Source organism: Delphinapterus leucas, chromosome 1, assembly GCF_059928025.1.
Source record: "Delphinapterus leucas isolate spDelLeu-1000000601 "Yukka" chromosome 1, BTC_Dleu_Yukka2, whole genome shotgun sequence".
In the NCBI taxonomy this organism is placed as follows: Eukaryota; Metazoa; Chordata; class Mammalia; order Artiodactyla; family Monodontidae; genus Delphinapterus; species Delphinapterus leucas.
The window spans coordinates 8158288-8174901 of NC_143129.1; the positions used below are offsets into that span (position 1 = coordinate 8158288).

Consider the following 16614-nt stretch of genomic DNA (forward strand, 5'->3'; position numbering starts at 1 on the left):
CTACCGACTAGAATTACTTCATTTTTCTGAAGTTGTTTGCTTTTCATTGGTGGGGTTACAATTCAAGCTGCCTAACTTGATTTTACAGATAAGCAGCTGGATTTGGATGACAAAGCAGTGGCTGAAATAAGGAGTCAGGTGGACGGTGTTTATCATTTTTGCATGCGAGTGTCCAGCTATCCCACTAACGCCGACACATCAGCCTGTATGACATGAAGATGAATCAGGCAAAGCTCCCACCTCCAGGAGCTCAGTTGGTGTCAGGGAGGGAGAGTCCTGAGGACGGTCCTGGAAACACGCACTGATGAAGTTTTGCAGGTTATGCAATGGAGCCTCGGTTTTTTTTTTTAAATCCCTTCCCCCGTTCCTCCCTCCCTCCCTCCCTCCCCTCCGCCTCCCCTCCCCTCCCCTCTCCCTCCCCTCCCCTCCCCTCTCCCTCCCCTCTCCCTCCCCTCTCCCTCCCCTCTCCTCCCCTCCTCTCCCCTCCCCTCTCCCTCCCCTCCCCTCCCCTCTCCCTCCCCTCCCCTCCCCTCCCCTCTCCCTTCCCTCTCCCTCCCCTCCCCTCCCCTCCCCTCTCCCTCCCCTCTCCCTCCCCTCCCCTCCCCTCCCCTCCCCTCTCCCTCCCCTCCCCCTCCCCTCCCCCTCCCCTCCCCCTCCCCTCCCCTCCCTCCCCCTCCCCTCTCCCTCCCCTCCCCCTCCCCTCCCCTCCCTCCCCCTCCCCTCCCCCTCCCCTCCCCCTCCCCTCCCCCTCCCCTCCCCCTCCCCTCCCCTCCCCCTCCCCTCCCCTCCCCCTCCCCTCCCCTCCCCCTCCCCTCCCCCTCCCCTCCCCTCCCCCTCCCCTCCCCCTCCCCTCCCCCTCCCCTCCCCTCCCCCTCCCCTCCCCTCCCGCTCCCCTCCCCTCCCCCTCCCCTCCCCCTCCCCTCCCCTCCCCCTCCCCTCCCCTCCCCCTCCCCTCCCCTCCCCCTCCCCTCCCCTCCCCCTCCCCTCCCCCTCCCCTCCCCTCCCCCTCCCCTCCCCCTCCCCTCCCCCTCCCCTCCCCCTCCCCTCCCCCTCCCCTCCCCTCCCCCTCCCCTCCCCCTCCCCTCCCCTCCCCCTCCCTCCCCTCCCCTCCCCCTCCCCTCCCCCTCCCCTCCCCCTCCCCCTCCCCTCCCCTCTCCCTCCCCTCCCCTCCCCCTCCTTCCTCCCTTCTCCCCTTCCCCCCTCTCTTCCTTCCCTCCTTCCTTTGGAGCCTAGATTTTTAACATGGGTTCTTTTTTTAAAAAAAATAAGTTTATTTATTTTATTTATTTTTGGCTGCTTTGGGTATTCGTTGCTGCACGCAGGCTTTCTCTAGTTGCGGTGAGCGGGGGCTACTCTTCGTTGTGGTGCATGGGCTTCTCATTGCAGTGGCTTCTCTAGTTGCAGAGCACAGGCTCTAGGCACACGGGCTCAGTAGTTGTGGCTCGCAGGCTCTAGAGTGCAGGCTCAGTAGTTGTGGCACACGGGCTTAGTTGCTCCGCGGCATGTGGGATCTTCCCAGAACAGGGCTTGAACCTGTGTCCCCTGCATTGGCAGGCGGATTCTTAACCACTGCGCCACCAGGGAAATCCTTAACATTGGTTCTTCATTCAGGAATGACACAGCAAGCAAGCAACACTGGTACTTTTATCCAGGACATATGCCCAGGTGTTTCCCTGAAGATTCTCACTCCTTAGGTCTTAGGTGGGGCCCAGACATTTGTATTTTGAAAAAGCACACGTGATCTGAGAGGTACCCCTGCTTTATAAAATGTTAGTGTTCATGTAGGTGCAATAATGTGTTTTAGTTAACTTGGGATGGCAGGAGTTGCTGCCTCTTTTACTTCTTAGGCTAGACGGGTGTGGTCTATGATTAGACATCATAATTACAAAAGCAATGCCTACTCTAGAAAATGTAGACAATACAGAAGATCAACTAGAAGCAAAGAAAATACCGACAATCTTCCCCGCCCAGAGGTGACTGCTGTTAACATTTTCATGAAAATCCTTTCACTTTTTTCTGGAAAACTCACCACAAATGATCATACTCTTGTATGAACTGCTTTTTTCATTTAATATACCCTGATCATATGTTCAAGTTATTGACTAATCTTCCATGTTTTTTAAAAATAAATTTATTTATTTTATTTATTTATTTTTGGCTGCATTGGGTCTTCGTTGCTGCTCACGGGCTTTCTCTAGTTGCGGTGAGCGGGGGCTAGTCTTGGTTGCAGTGAGTGGGCTTCTCACCGCGGTGGCTTCTCTTGTTGCGGAGCATGGGCTCTAGGCACGTGGGCTTCAGTAGTTATGGTGTGTGGGCTCAGTAGTTGTGGCACGCGGGCTCTAGAGCGCAGGCTCAGTAGTTGTGGCGCACGGGCTTCATTGCTCCGCGGCACGTGGGATCTTCCAGACCAGGGATCGAACCCGTGTCCCCTGCAGTGGCAGGCAGATTCTTAACCAGTGCGCCACCAGGGAAGCCCTTCCATGTTTTTTTAAACAGCTCAAGAGTATCTATTGTACATGCTTTATATTATTTGAGTAATATCCTATTCCTGGTGCAGGGATGTTGTTCTTTAGGAGTTGATTGTCTAGTACAAGAACACATGAGAAAAAGTATAATACAATTTAGGAATCACTATAAAGAGTACCTTGTTCAAGGGGACTTCCCTGGCGGTCCAGTGGTTAAGACTGCCCTTCCAATGCAGGGGACGTGGGTTCAATCTCTGGTCGGGGAACTAAGATCCCACATGCTGCGAGTTGTGTGCAAAAAAACCCCAAAAAACCTTGTTTAACACAATCAAGTGAGCTTGGCAAACATTGGCTCATCCAGGTTTATTCCGTGGCACTTCCTGGTGGACCTGCATTTCATAATTAATAACCACTAATACTAACACCATTTACTGAATTTCAGTTACTTAGCAGGTACTGTGCCAGGCACTTTATATAAATTATCTAAAGTTTACAAGCATGATGCAAGATAAGTTTATTTTAAAAATAAATTTTATTGAGACATAATTCACAACGACTGTAATTCACCCTTTGAAGGTGTACAACTCAGTGGTTTGTAGTATATTCACAGGACTGTGCGACCATCACCACAATCAATTTGAGAACACATTCATTACCCCACCAAGGAACTCTGGACCCACCCATCAGCAGCCTGTCTCCGTTCCTTCACAACTCACCCAACCCGAGGCAACCACTCGTGCCCATTCTGAACATTTCATATAAATGGGATCACACAGGACGTGGTCTTTTGTGACTGACATCTTTCACGTAACACAGTCTGAAGGTTCATCCGTGTCATAGCAAGTATCAGTACCCCATACTTTTTATGGCCAAATAATATTCAGTTGCACGTGTATAGCACATTTTATTTATCCATTCATCAGTGGATGGACATCTGAGTTGTTTCCACTTTAGGGCTGTTATAAATAATGCTTCTGTGAACATCTGTGTCCAGGTTTCTGTGTGATTGTGTGTTTTCACGTCTCTTGGATGGATCCCCAGGAAAGGAATTGCTGGGTCATACGTTAACTCTCTTCTTTTGAGGAACTCCCAGACTATTTTCCGAAGTGGCCACACCGTTTTACATTCCCATCAGCTGTCTAAGAGTTCTGATTTGTTCACATCCTCGCCAACACTTGTCAGTATATGTCATTCTGATTATCGCCAAAGATAGGTTCTGTTATCCCTACTTTTCCACTGAAGGTACCCAGGGCCTAAGTAGTTGCCAGACCATAGACAGGCACCTGGTACCCTCAGGCCCCAGAGCTCGTGTGCCTGCAACCCGCAGCTCTCTGACTCAACTTATCTTGTAATAATGGAAAGAGGAAAACATGGAAATTCATTTTTTTCTCAGATAGTTCAGTGTTTTTTTTTCCTGAATTAGTTGGCAATTGAATATTTTGTATGATGGATTTTTGTAAATGACTGGTATTCCTTCTATTAAATGTATATGTCTGATTTAATTCTACTACCTCTTACAACAAGATTTATGTCCAGGTTTGTATAGAGTACAGGTGATCAAGTGTGGTAAGGCAACCACAGAAATGTCCCTCAATTTTAGAATTTCTTAACTGTAAAATGGTAATTCTTAGCCAGAAAAAAAGTGGATAAACAGACAGAAACTCAGGTGGGGATGTTTGTTCTGGGGCTCACGTCATGACAGCTCTTCAGATTTATCTTTACATCTTTAAACATTTACATGCAGACACATTAGCCCAGCCCCAGACCAGGTAAGTTGGAATCTTCACCGTTGGCTCTGGGGTGTCTGCATTTCCAGAAGCTCCCAGGGTGATTCTGAGGCTCAGCTAAGGTTGAGAACCCATGGTTTATATGAACAAAATGATTTGCAGAACTGCAATGTTTTTGAGAAAAGTGACTGGCGGGCCCGGTTGGGCACATCCGGTGTGAACGTTCTCTGTGTTTCTGTTGCCGAGGGTGGGAAGGGTACTGGGGGTGGGGGGTATCAGGGTGGCTTTGGCAGCTGGGAGAGGGCAGCGTGGGTAAAGTGGAAAGGGGATCGAGTAAAACAGCATCTGTTTTCAAGTCATGGTGAAGCTCCCTGATAAGGAAATGGTATTCATGTGCTGTGACATCATGCCTCCCCCAACTTGTGACTTTTTTCTTGTATTTTGCAACAGAACACAGCCATGGTTTCATGTCTTCTAGCTTTGCGTGCGTTACATAGTGTATAGGCCAGGCCTGAAGCAGTCTCCCTTTTGTTTACCTACACCATGTAATTTTGTGCACAGAACAGAACTTAGAGCACACCTAGCGTGACTCCATCATTACGAATGTGAAGAAACCAAGGCCTGGAACACTAAGGTTCCGGGTCTCACATAGCAAGGCAAGGACTAGAAATGGCCGTCCTTGGCTAGAGGCTCTTCCATCTCCACCATAGTTTGTGGTCAGCCCACTGCTATATATGCAGACCCTTTACACCCATTTTCTCTTGTTATTACATGAAGCTCTGGCAAACAAGTCTTCCATCATTCAGATGTTTTTTCAAAAATTCTCTTTTTAGTTTGTTTCTGATATTTAAGAATGGCCCTGGGGTCATTTTTCTGATACCCTTCATTATCCCTCCCTCCGCCCCCAGTTTTATTGAGCTATAATTAACATATAACATTGTATTAGCTTAAGTTGTACCCCACTTGTTGTGAAAAATTTCAAATCTAGAGAAAAGTTGAATGAATAATACAATGAACGTCAGTGTTCTTTTTAGCTAGATAGAGCAATTGTTAACATTTTGGCACGTTACCTTTCTTTTTTTTGTAACTAATTTTTATTGGCGTAGAGTGGATTTACAATGTTGTGCTAGTTTCTGCTGTACAGCAAAGTGAATCAGTTCTACATATACATATGTCCACTCTTTTTTAGATCCTTTTCCCATATAGGTCATTACAGAGTACTGAGTAGAGTTCCCTGTGCTGTCTCTGAATGTCTCTTTTCTAAACCATTTGAAAGTAAGCTGCAGACATCATGACACTTACATTTTAGTAACTCCTAAAAATAAGCATAATTTTCCACATAACCATAATATAATCATCCCACTAAAGGATCTAACATTGATACAATACTATGATGGAGTATACAGTCTATATTCATTTCCCCCAGTTTTCCTGTTAATGCTCTTCATGGCTTAAAAAAAAAAATCCAGGGCTTCCCTGGTGGCGCAGTAGCTGAGAGTCTGCCTGCCGATGCAGGGGACGCGGGTTCGTGCCCCGGTCCGGGAAGATCCCACATGCCTCGGAGCGGCTGGGCCCGTGAGCCATGGCCGCTGAGCCTGCGCGTCCGGAGCCTGTGCTCCGCAACGGGAGAGGCCACAACAGTGAGAGGCCCGCATACCGCAAAAAAAAAAAAAAATCCAGGATGTAACTGAAGTTTAGGCATTGCATCTGGTTGCCATGCGTTTAGTCTCCTTTAATCAAGAACACCCCTCCCCTGCCTTTATTTTGGACCTCGGATATTGTCAGTTTTGAAAAATCCAGATCAGTTATTCTGCAGAATATGCCTTGATCTGGCTGCGGCCAGGTCCTCGTGGGTAGAGTCAGGGGGACAGTTGACATCCTACACGGGTGTTGTGGGTCCTCTCTGAGCAACACGTCAGGTGATGTCAGTGCAAGACCTGGTCACCTGGCCCAGAGGTGCCCACCAGGCTTCTTCGCTGGCCAGGGAGCGGCCTCCTTCGTAACTAATAAGTAATCTGTTGGATGATCCATAGAGTTTGTGTGATTATCCTTTCTTCCGGAGACCCTTCACCCCGTGGCTTTAGCATCTAAGCTGATCCTTGCCCGAGTCAATTGTTCCAGTGGTGGTTTTCCAATAGATCTACATTTATTTGTTGGTGACCCGTGACTGTATAACCAAGTAAAGATAATTCAGGAATTATCTGAACCTGGGACTGTTACCTTATTTGGAAAAATGGTCTTTGCTGATATAATTAAGTTAAGGGCCTTGAGATGAGATTATTCAGGTGGGCCTGAAATCCAATGACCAGTGTCCTTGGCAGAGGGAGATTTGAGACAGAGGAGAAGACACAGAGGAAGAGGTAGTGTGGCCACCAAGGGAGAAGAATTTTGTCACCTCTGTAGTTCCTCACCTACTCGGCTCTTGTGTTTCCTAAAGCAGGGGCTGGCGACTACAGCTCAAGGGTCGGATCCACCATCACCTGTTTTTATGGAGGCTGTGAACTGAAAGTGGTGTTTACATTTTTAAATGGTTGGAAAGAATTAAAAGAAGAATTCGTGACATGTGCAAATGACGCACACTTCCCATTTCTGCGTCCAGACAAGGCTTTATGGGAGGACAGCCACACGCACATGTACTCGTTGTCTCTGGCTGCTTTCCTGCAACATTGCAGACTCGACTCGTTGCAGGGAGCCCGTTTGGACAGCCAAGTCTAGAATATTCACTCTCTGGCTCTTTACAGGAAAAGTTTGCCCACCCCTGTCCTCCAGGATGGACAGAAGTTGCTTGGATATTGATAAGCCTCTCTGCTTCCTTACCCTCAGCTATTCATGTGCGCATTTGACTCCACTTCACTCAAACATTTATTTATTCAACAAATATTTATTGAGCATCTACTTCTTCCACCAAATAGGTCAAGGGGCTCAGCCCTGACTGTCCCCCTAAGCTGGTGGAGGAGTGTCCAGAGCATTGGGGACAAGGGGCCCCAGTGGCTGAACGGTCCCCTCAGCCCCACACCTCTCTGTCAAGGGGGGTGGTCGCTGTCGATAGGAAGAAGGCTCGTGCATCCATGGAGTTGACCCTACACCTTGGGCAGGATCGGCCCTGAAGCGGGTGGGCAGGCTCTGCTCCTGAGATGAGGATTTTCTAACCCTTCTCAGTTTGGGCTCACCTGTCACTGGACGAGGCTCAGAAGCCCTGCTCTCTGCCTGTGCCTCTCTGTCTCCATCTGGGGTTGTAAATACATCTGAAGGAGCCACAGAGGCCCCTTTTTCCTCTTCCGCCACGGTTTCCACTTCCTGTCCCCTGTCCCAGCTGTTAAAACTACATTAGCTAAGGAGGAGCTTGGAGGAACAAGAAATTATAGCAGTCAGCTAGGTGCCCAGGACAAACATCCTCTGCTTTTACAGGCACCGCCGTTTTTAATCTTTTCATTAAAATCTTTTCTTTAAATGGTAGGTACTTTTATTGTGCTCCTGTTTTCCAGGTGACAAAACTGAGGCTCAGAGAGGTGAAGGAATTGGCCCAAGGGAACGTGACTGTGAAGCAGGGAGCCTGGAATTTGAACACATGTGGTTTGATCTCGTGGGGACAGGCCGAGCATGTGGGCATATCCTGTGACCTGAAAGCTGTGTGGGTAGGAACTGTGGCTCTTTTTTCTGTAATGGCATTTTTGGTCACGCCCTCAGGTACGTGCCAAGGAGAAAATTGGTCGCTCAGGCTGACCATCATCTACCAAAGGGACTTGAAAGTCCTAGCAGGCCAGAAACTGGATGAAGGATGGAAGGACTGACAGACGTGCTTTCTGCTGGGGTGGGGTTGTCATCACTTTGTAAAGTTAAGACATCGCGACAACCCAGGATGTTTCTCGACTCGAACCCTGATTGTCCAGAATATCAGGGACCATACCTTTAGCAGAACCAACCAGCCCAGCAATGCCCGAGGTGTCTGTGGAATGTTAATCACATTTCCAGAAAAGGGGGAGTGGTCAGATAAGGATGGGGAATGTGGAGGCCGGCAAAGCCAGGCAGGATTCTTGACAGAGACGCCCATGGCCCTCAGGCAGGGACAGGGGATGCTGTACACAGCGATGACCAGACTCAGCCAGTCCCTGCCCACCTCAGGGGACAGGACAGGTGCTCCTGGGTAATGCTGCCTCGGGCCTCGTTCTTTCCACTTTAGTTTAAGCCCCAAACAGGGAGGAGGGATAAATTGGGAATTTGGGATCAACAGATCCACACCACTAAATGTAAAATAGATAAACAAGGACCTACTGTATAGCACAGGGAACTATAGTCAATATCTTGCAATAACATCATGCAAAAGAATCTGAAAAAGACTATATATAAAACTGAATCACTTTGCGGTACACCTGAAACATTGTCCATCAACCATACTTCATTTAAAACAAACAAACAAACGAATATAGGCCAGCCCTAGAAGGTTTTAGAAGAAAAATTAAATATTCTTTAATTTTTAAGAATTAGTAAAAGAAGATAATTTTATTTATTTATTTTTTATTGAAGTATAATAGATTGACAATGTTAATTTCTGCTGTACAGCAAAGTGACTCAGTTCTACACATATCTACGTTCTTCTTTAATAATTTGTTTTATTGAGTTTTTATTTTTATCTATTTTTATTCTTTTAACTTTTATTAATAATTTATTTTTTAAGATTAAATAAAACTATAGTATTCAGAAAAGAACAACAAAAAGAAGTCCCAAACACTTGAGTGACTTACAGAAAAGTCTGCGTCTCGGGTCAGTTCGCTGCTATTTCTAGGCTGGGAGGGGATGAGGGTAACACCATGTTTCCTGGCTCTGTAAACACTTTGTTAGGAAAGTTTTGTAGAAATTAATAAACAGACACGATATTAATAATACAGAATTAGTTTGGAGTTTCCTGAGAATTTTTCGGTTACAGTTACAGTGATGTCTCAGTAAAAATCAAAGTAAACTGGATCATATAAACCTTTCTCAAGTGTCAATGTTTTCTGTATTTTAGCTTGTCCAATCCTCTACATAGTGCTGAAAGTATCAGGACCCCAGAATATAAAGCATGCTTTGATTCAAATGATAGATTCAAAATACACATTTGTGCAACTCCGATGTGGGAATTGCAGCACCCGCACTGTGGCACACTCAACGTGGGAATATGTGGAATTTTCTTGTCATTTTCAGGAAATAAGGTGTCATTGTTAGGACGGTTTCCTGTGGTAAAAAAAATTCTCTAATTTGGTTTTAAAATAGCAGCCTTAGCTGTTGTTTTTGACTCAGAAATCCATAGGAAATCTAAAATTGTATCTTTTTTTTTTTTCTTTTTATGTGTGTGCCTGTGTGTGTGTGGAAGAGTTTTCCGTATTTTCCACAGACAAGAAATGAGCAGGTTCTATTCCTGGTAGCGAACAATGTGATTATGTTTGTATTTTCTACACGCACGTGTGCAGACGCCCTGGCATTAGAAGGAGGGAAACTCTGTGTTGATTTTGGTGACGGGTTACAGGTACAGAAGCCATCCTTCTTATTCTGTAAGCCCCAGTCCTGAGAGCTGGTCAGCCCAGCAGCTTTAAGGTTATAATCTGTGGCCGTCAAACGGTTTTTTAACTTGAAGCTTCTCTGGCTTGGACCTCAGGACAAGCTTGCACTTAAAAACAGAGCTAGCCATTTCTGGTTTGCTCGAGCCATGCCTTATTCTTTTAAGGAAGAGGTAGTCTGTCCTTAGTTTCTTTACATAAAGTGTCAGGAAAATAAATACTTTGCAAAAGTCTTTGCAGTGTCATTAGAGAAGTTAAATACTGAAGATTCAAAACCTAATCAGAGAGTTCTTAAAAAAAGAAAAAAAAAAAAAAGGCCAACCGGGGAGGAAGCACTGCTGTTTGTGGGACGGGGAGTGAGAGACCGCCGCTCTGGGGGAGGGGAGGTTGATGCTTTTTGCGGGGCGGGGGCGGGGGGGGGGCGAGAGGGAGGGCGGCAGGGGACGGGGGGGGGAGTTGATGCCAAGGCTCCCTCAGAGCTGTGGGCACCAGACCAGGTGTTCAGGACCTCACAACCCCGTGGTCTTCTCTTCCCCCTTTTTTTTTTTTTAAATTGTGGTACAGTATATATGACACAATTCACCAGTTTAACCGTTTTAAAGTGTTCCAATTCAGTGGCATCTAGCACGTTCACCATGTCGTGCGACCATCACCACGATCTAATTCCAGAGCATTTCCACCCCAGCAGGAGACCCACCCCATTAAGTCCTTCCCCATCTCTCCCTGCCCCACGCCCGCCTTCCATCTATGGATTCGGATTTGCCTCTTCTGGGCATTTCCCACAAGCGGAATCATGCAATATGTAGCTTTTCATCTGGCTTCTTTCACACAGCATGTGTTTCCTAGGTTCACCCCTGTTGTAGTGTGTGTCAGTACTTCATGCCTTTTTATGGCTGAATAATATTCAATTGTATGGATGGACCACATTCCATTCATCCATTCACCCGTTGAGGACATCTGGGTTGTTTCCACCTTTTGTCTGTTGTAAATAATGCTGCTATGAACATCCACGTGCAAGTTATTATTTGAAAGCCTGTTTTTAATTCTTTCAGGTACATGCCTAGAAGTGGAATTGCTGGATCATGTGGTAGTTCTATGTTTAACTTATTGAGAAACCACCAAACTGTCTTTTCTCTTGCCTTTTAATAGCTTATTTTTTTTTAATTTTATTTATTTATTTGATTGTGCTGGGTCTTAGTTGTGGCAAGCGGGCTTCTTAGTTGCGGCTCACTGGCTCCTTTCCTGCGGCACGTGGGCTCCTTAGTTGTGGCATGTGAACTCTTAGTTGCAGCATGCATGTGGGATCTAGTTCCCTGACCAGGGAACGAACCTGGGACCCCTGCATTGGCAGCGTGGAGTCTTAACCATTGCGCCACCAGGGAAGTCCTTCTCTTGCTTTTTAAATGCCCCTCTTAAAATAAAAATTTACCACACGATTGATATTACAAAATAAATTATGGGATGTGTTAAAGAATGGTTATATTTCTAGACTGACTATTAAAAGTCTAAGAGGTTTCTTTGGGGCCAAAATGCGCACAAAATAGTTTGCTAAATGAACAAGCAAACACAAACCACTTATATTTATTTACTTCCTGCCAGAGTTGGCTTTTTCCTACAATATTCAGCCTTTTGCAAAATCCAGCATCTCTTAAGAGGATGGTTATAAATCGATTATACTGTCACTGTCCACTTTGGTTTTATACTTTCTGGGTCAGATGGCAGCCCTCTAATCTCTTTCGTGATTTGGGTGGATACAGAGTAATCCCAGGGCAGGTCCGAGTTAGCACTCATCTTCCATTTTGTGTTGACTCTGCTTAAATGTCACGGTTCCCCGGTGCAGGTAGATGGGAAATAACATGATTACAGATAATACTGATGATCTCCCAACATCACATTGGCTGGCGACTTCCTGGTGTGGAAGTGGACATAGCGGAAGATTGGGGCGTGTGCCTGCCTGGGACATAGTGAGCTCACAGGAGGGGACTGGCCCATTCCTGTAGGGACAGCTCCCACCCCCCAGCTCCTCCCTGGTCCAGCCTCTCCAGCTCCCTGGATTTGGGGAAAGAGTTCGAGGGCGCTTTCCCACGAGGGGTCTGCTCTCACCCAAAGCACTCAATAATCAATATGGCGCAGGCATCAGCCAGTCGGCACAGAGCATGTGGGCCAGGGAAGGATGCAGAAGGTTCTGGAAGCCCCCCAGGGCTCAGACTCCATGCAGTAGTTGCTGGAACATGGGCTGGTCTCAGGATCCTAGGGTTCAGATGAAGAGGAGTGTCCCTGGGAGGGCGTGTTAGGGTGTTGACTATTTACCAACTGACATACAAGTATTTTAATATTTTAACAGCTAGCATGGCTGTCCTGCCAGGCTTGGAGGATTTATCACTAGAAACTATGCTGATACTGCCCCGCCCCAACCAGCCTTCCCCAGGAATCTTCAGGACCACGAGTCTGCTGTCTTACCCACTGTCTTTCCACAGGAAGTAGTTACCCATTTTCCTACTGGGGAGGGCGTTATTTTGCCTACTTACCTGAGGCTCTGACTGTGATGCCCATCCTACCCAGATCAGTCCAGGAGGGTCACTACCATGACTGGTGATTCCTTGTACTTGCAGGAATTCCCTACTCCATGTTTTATCACAGCCTTTTTTTTTTTTTTAATTAATTTATTTATATTTTTGGCTGCCTTGGGTCTTCGTTGCTGCACGCGGGCTTTCTCTAGTTGTGGTGAGCGGGGGCTACTCTTCATGGCGGTGAATGGGCTTCTCACTGCGGTGGCTTCTCTTGTTGTGGAGCACGTGCTCTAGGAGTGCAGGCTTCAGTAGTTGTGGCTCACGGGCTCAGTAGTTGTGGCACACGGGCTTAGTTGCCCTGCGGCATGTGGTCTCTTCCGGGACCAGGGCTCGAACCCGTGTCCCCTGCATTGGCAGGCAGATTCCTAACCACTGCACCACCAGGGAAGCCCCCCAGCTTCTTTTTTATTTACAATGTCTTTTCATACCTTCCTCCCTGCACACAGGATCATGTGTTCTCCCCAAAATATGCCCTGTCAGTCATCACCTCCATCTCACCATTGCCTCCGTGTCATCGTTGGTTAAAATCCTTTCATACTGGCTGAGTATTCTTTCAGGGTCACAGGCTGTCCTTCTTTGGAAGCTGGGGAGAGGGTGGGTGACCCAAGCTGTGCAGTCAGCCTTTTTCAGGGTTGATGTGGACCCCTGGAGAGGGACTCTGGGACCATCGACTCCAAGGCTGCCTGGCCATTCATTCCAGGACTTGGAAAAACGTACCTGAGGAACAACTTCGCACAGGAGGTGAAGGGTGGGAAGATGTGCCCTGGAGGTGCCAGCTGAGCCTTGGCCTCAGCCTGGTCTTCTCCACCACTGGAGATGGTCAAGTCCCTTTTTTGCTTCAATTATTTTGAATTAGATTTTTGTCACTTACGAGAAGGAGGTGGCATGTCTTTCAAGGCACAGGTCACGCACCAGCTCAGGTCATCACCTGCCTCCTTCCCCCCGGTTCTTTGTTTGCACTGGCACTGCGCTGGGATGTGCAGTTTGTGTACGAGCTTCATCCTGCAAGAGTCAGGGCCCCTGCAGGCCGGATCCTGGAGGGTCAAGGCCAGGCTGCATGGGTGGTGAGGCTCTGAGTACCGCTCGTTCTTTGGTGACGTTGGGCGAGGGGTAGGGTGCTGGGCTCAGGTGGCTCCAGAGGGCTCCAGAAGGCTCCAGAAGAAAAAAAACTCAGCCCCTGGGTGGCTGAGAGCATTTGCATTTACAGACAAAGGGGAGCCAGGGGAGAGGGAGGGACCAGCAAGAGGGCTGGGGTGAGGAGTGTGGAGAGTTACTCAGAGACACAAATGGGAGAAAAGAGAATGGATTAAGATATGGTGACATTTTAAAACGGAGAGGAAGGAATACACATGTCATGATTTTAATCTCTGCAAAGCAGCAAATCATCAATTTACCAGATGTGTTTTAATCTAAGACTATTTTCCTTAAAACTGCCTTGAGGGTCAAACAGCCACGTCTTTATTTTCCCTCTAAGAGGAGGTCGCCTCTCACCAACTCCTAAGGGGTTTCCTCGCCCGTGTTCTCTTCCCACGCCAAGTGACGCTCTGTCCGGTGTCCAGGACCAGAAAGTGCCAATCCTACCTCGTCACCTCTTTTCTTGTTCCCCTGCACAAGCTTCCCAGAGGTTCCAGAGTGAAGTCTCTAGTCCTCAGCTTGGCACACAAGGCCTTATGTTCTGTCCCAGCCCAGTACCTAGGGGGCTACATGACAGGTAGGCCCGGCCCACCTGTCCAGACCATCTTCCACCACTGCTCACCTGCCCTCCCCCTGCCCACCCCTCATCCCTACCTCACGCTTCATACCTGCGCAGCACTGATACTTGGTATTTTCTGACAAAACTTGTGCTCTTCTTTCTTTCTAAATCTTTCTACATATTTTTGTTTGTTTGTTTGTTTTGGTCATGCGGCATGCGGGATCTTAGTTCCCCGACCAGGGATCAAACCCGCAACCTCTGCAGTGCAAGCACAGAGTCCTAACCACTGGACCGCTGGAGAAACCCTCAATCTTTTTATATATTGTTCCCATTTAATTCAATGACACTGATTGAGCAGGAAAGAGGGGTCAACTCCTGCCCTTCTTCTCTGGGGAGATTTTCTGGGACCCGTTAGAGAGAGCTAAGAAGCACTGATTACATAGTAAGGATCAGATATGAATATAAATTAATTTTTTTAAAGATTTTTTTGATGTGGGCCTTTTTTAAAAATAAATTTATTTATTTATTTGTTTATTTTTTGGCTGCATTGGTCTTCGTTGCTGTGCGTGGGCTTTCTCTAGTTGTGGCGAGCGGGGGCTACTCTTCGTTGCGGTGCGTGGGCTTCTCATTGCGGTGGCTTCTCTTGAGGTGGAGCACAGGCTCTAGGTGCGCGGGCTTCAATAGTTGTGGCTCGCGGATTCAGTAGTTGTGGCTTGCGGGCTGTAGAGCACAGGCTCAGTAGTTGTGACACATGGGCTTAGCTGCTCCGCAGCATGTGGGATCTTCCCGGACCAGGGCTCGAACCCGTGTCCCCTGCATTGGCAGGCTTGAACCCGTGTCCCCTGCATTGGCAGGCGGATTCTTAACCACTGTGCCACCAGGGAAGCCCCAATGTGGACAGTTTTTAAAGTCTTTACTGAAGTTGTTACAATATTGCTTCTGTTTTATGATTTTTTTTTTGGCCACAAGGCATGTGGGATCTTAGCTCCCCGACCAGGGATCGAACCCGCACCCCCTGCACTGGAAGGGCAGAGTCTTAACCACTGGATCGCCAGAGAAGTACCAAATATAACTTAATTTACTAGTGCAAATTGACCTCTGCAGTTTTCCTACAATAGGAGCTCGGAGTGTGAGCTGACTCTCATCTAGTGGTCAGCTGTAAAGTATTTTGCATACTCTTTTTTACAGATCGGGCCTCACTGTTTCCATATGCATTATTGTATAGGATTGTATGTATCCGAATAGTGTTTTGTGTGTTATGGACCACGCATGGGACTTTCCACGGAGTAATTCTGAGTATATTTCAGTTTCACCGTCTTGCTGACTTTAGACCTTACACCTTCTTCAGATTAAGTTAAGGTATGAGGTGGAATTGCGTATATTATACTCGAAAACTCTTGAGAAGGTGGTGGGTTGGAGGGTGACGCCCAAGTCCAACAATGACACCTTTTGCTCCAGAGTTTGAGATGAACCTGGGAAGAAGCCGTGGCTTGCATTTGGAACCAGGCGGGAGTGTCTGGAAACATGAGACTCACGCTCCAGAGACATTTAGGGAAAGACATGCCGAGGGAACCAGAGTCACGGGTGCTCGTTTTGTGGAACATCTTTTGGGCTATTTATACTGTTTTCTCTTTTTCTGGCCGCGCCTTGGGCCCTGCAGGATCTTAGTTCCCCGACCAGGGATTGAACCCGGAGCCCCGGCAGCAAAAGCACCGAGTCCTAACCACTGGACCATCAGGGAAGTCCCCTCTATTGTTTTCCTCTCCTCTTATAAAAAGGACTGGCAGAAGAATCTAGTCTGGAGCTGTGTCTGAGGGATGACAGTTCACAGGTCAAGGGGAATGTGTGTCCAGAGTGAGAGCCGGAGACCTAGGCGTGCCCAGGTGGACACGGCTGCTTATGGGTCAGGAGGAGGAGAGTCCGGGAGGGAATCTGAAAGGGGCCAAGCCAAGGAAAATAGTGTCAGGGAAAAGAGAGTGGTGAAAAGGGGCTGATACCGTAGACAGAGGCCTCCCCGTCGTAATGAAGTCGGATGAGGCTGCAGGGCGTCCTCCGAGTTACCTTCTCCAGAGTGGACTTCTGCCAGCATGCACTGCGGGTAGAGGCCAGAGTGCAGGGAGGCGAGACTCACTTTTTCAATAATGTAGAGAGTTGGGAGAATGTGGAAGGTTGCTAGAAGGAGAGTGAGGGCTAAGAGAACGCCTTATTATTTAATTAAAAACAATTTTGGAGTGTAGTTGATTTACAATGTTGTGTTAGTTTCAGGTGTACGGCACAGTGATTCAGTTATACCTGTACATATATTCATTCTTTTTCAGATTCTTTTCTCGTATAGGTTATCACAGAATACTGACTAGAGTTCCCTGTGCTAGACAGTAGGTCCTCGTTGGTTATCTATCTTATATATAGTAGTGTGTGTATGAAAAGAATGCTTTGAAACTAAACAGAAGGAGAATTCTGCAGCCCGTGTTTAGGCTGGAGAGGCGGTTGAAAAGGAGAGATTAGGAACAGAAGTGCCTGCTGAGGGGATGCTTCATGGAAAAAGGCCCCGGGGGATTCAGGAGGGGATGCTCTGAGGCCAGATACAGGACCTCACCGTGGACAGAGGAGGGGCAGGCGGAGGCA

The 16614-nt window shown here is 47.6% G+C and overlaps 1 long non-coding RNA gene and 1 other non-coding gene across 4 annotated transcripts in view; one reads left to right on the top strand and one right to left on the bottom strand.

The window, feature by feature from the left end:
• The window catches only part of LOC111168352 (uncharacterized), a 39112-nt gene that overhangs the window by 14027 nt on the left and 8471 nt on the right, over positions 1-16614 (top strand). The gene's annotated exons all lie outside the window — the stretch shown is intronic.
• Positions 15658-15730, bottom strand: TRNAK-UUU (transfer RNA lysine (anticodon UUU)). Its single transcript has one exon. It is a non-coding gene; the product is annotated as a tRNA-Lys (tRNA).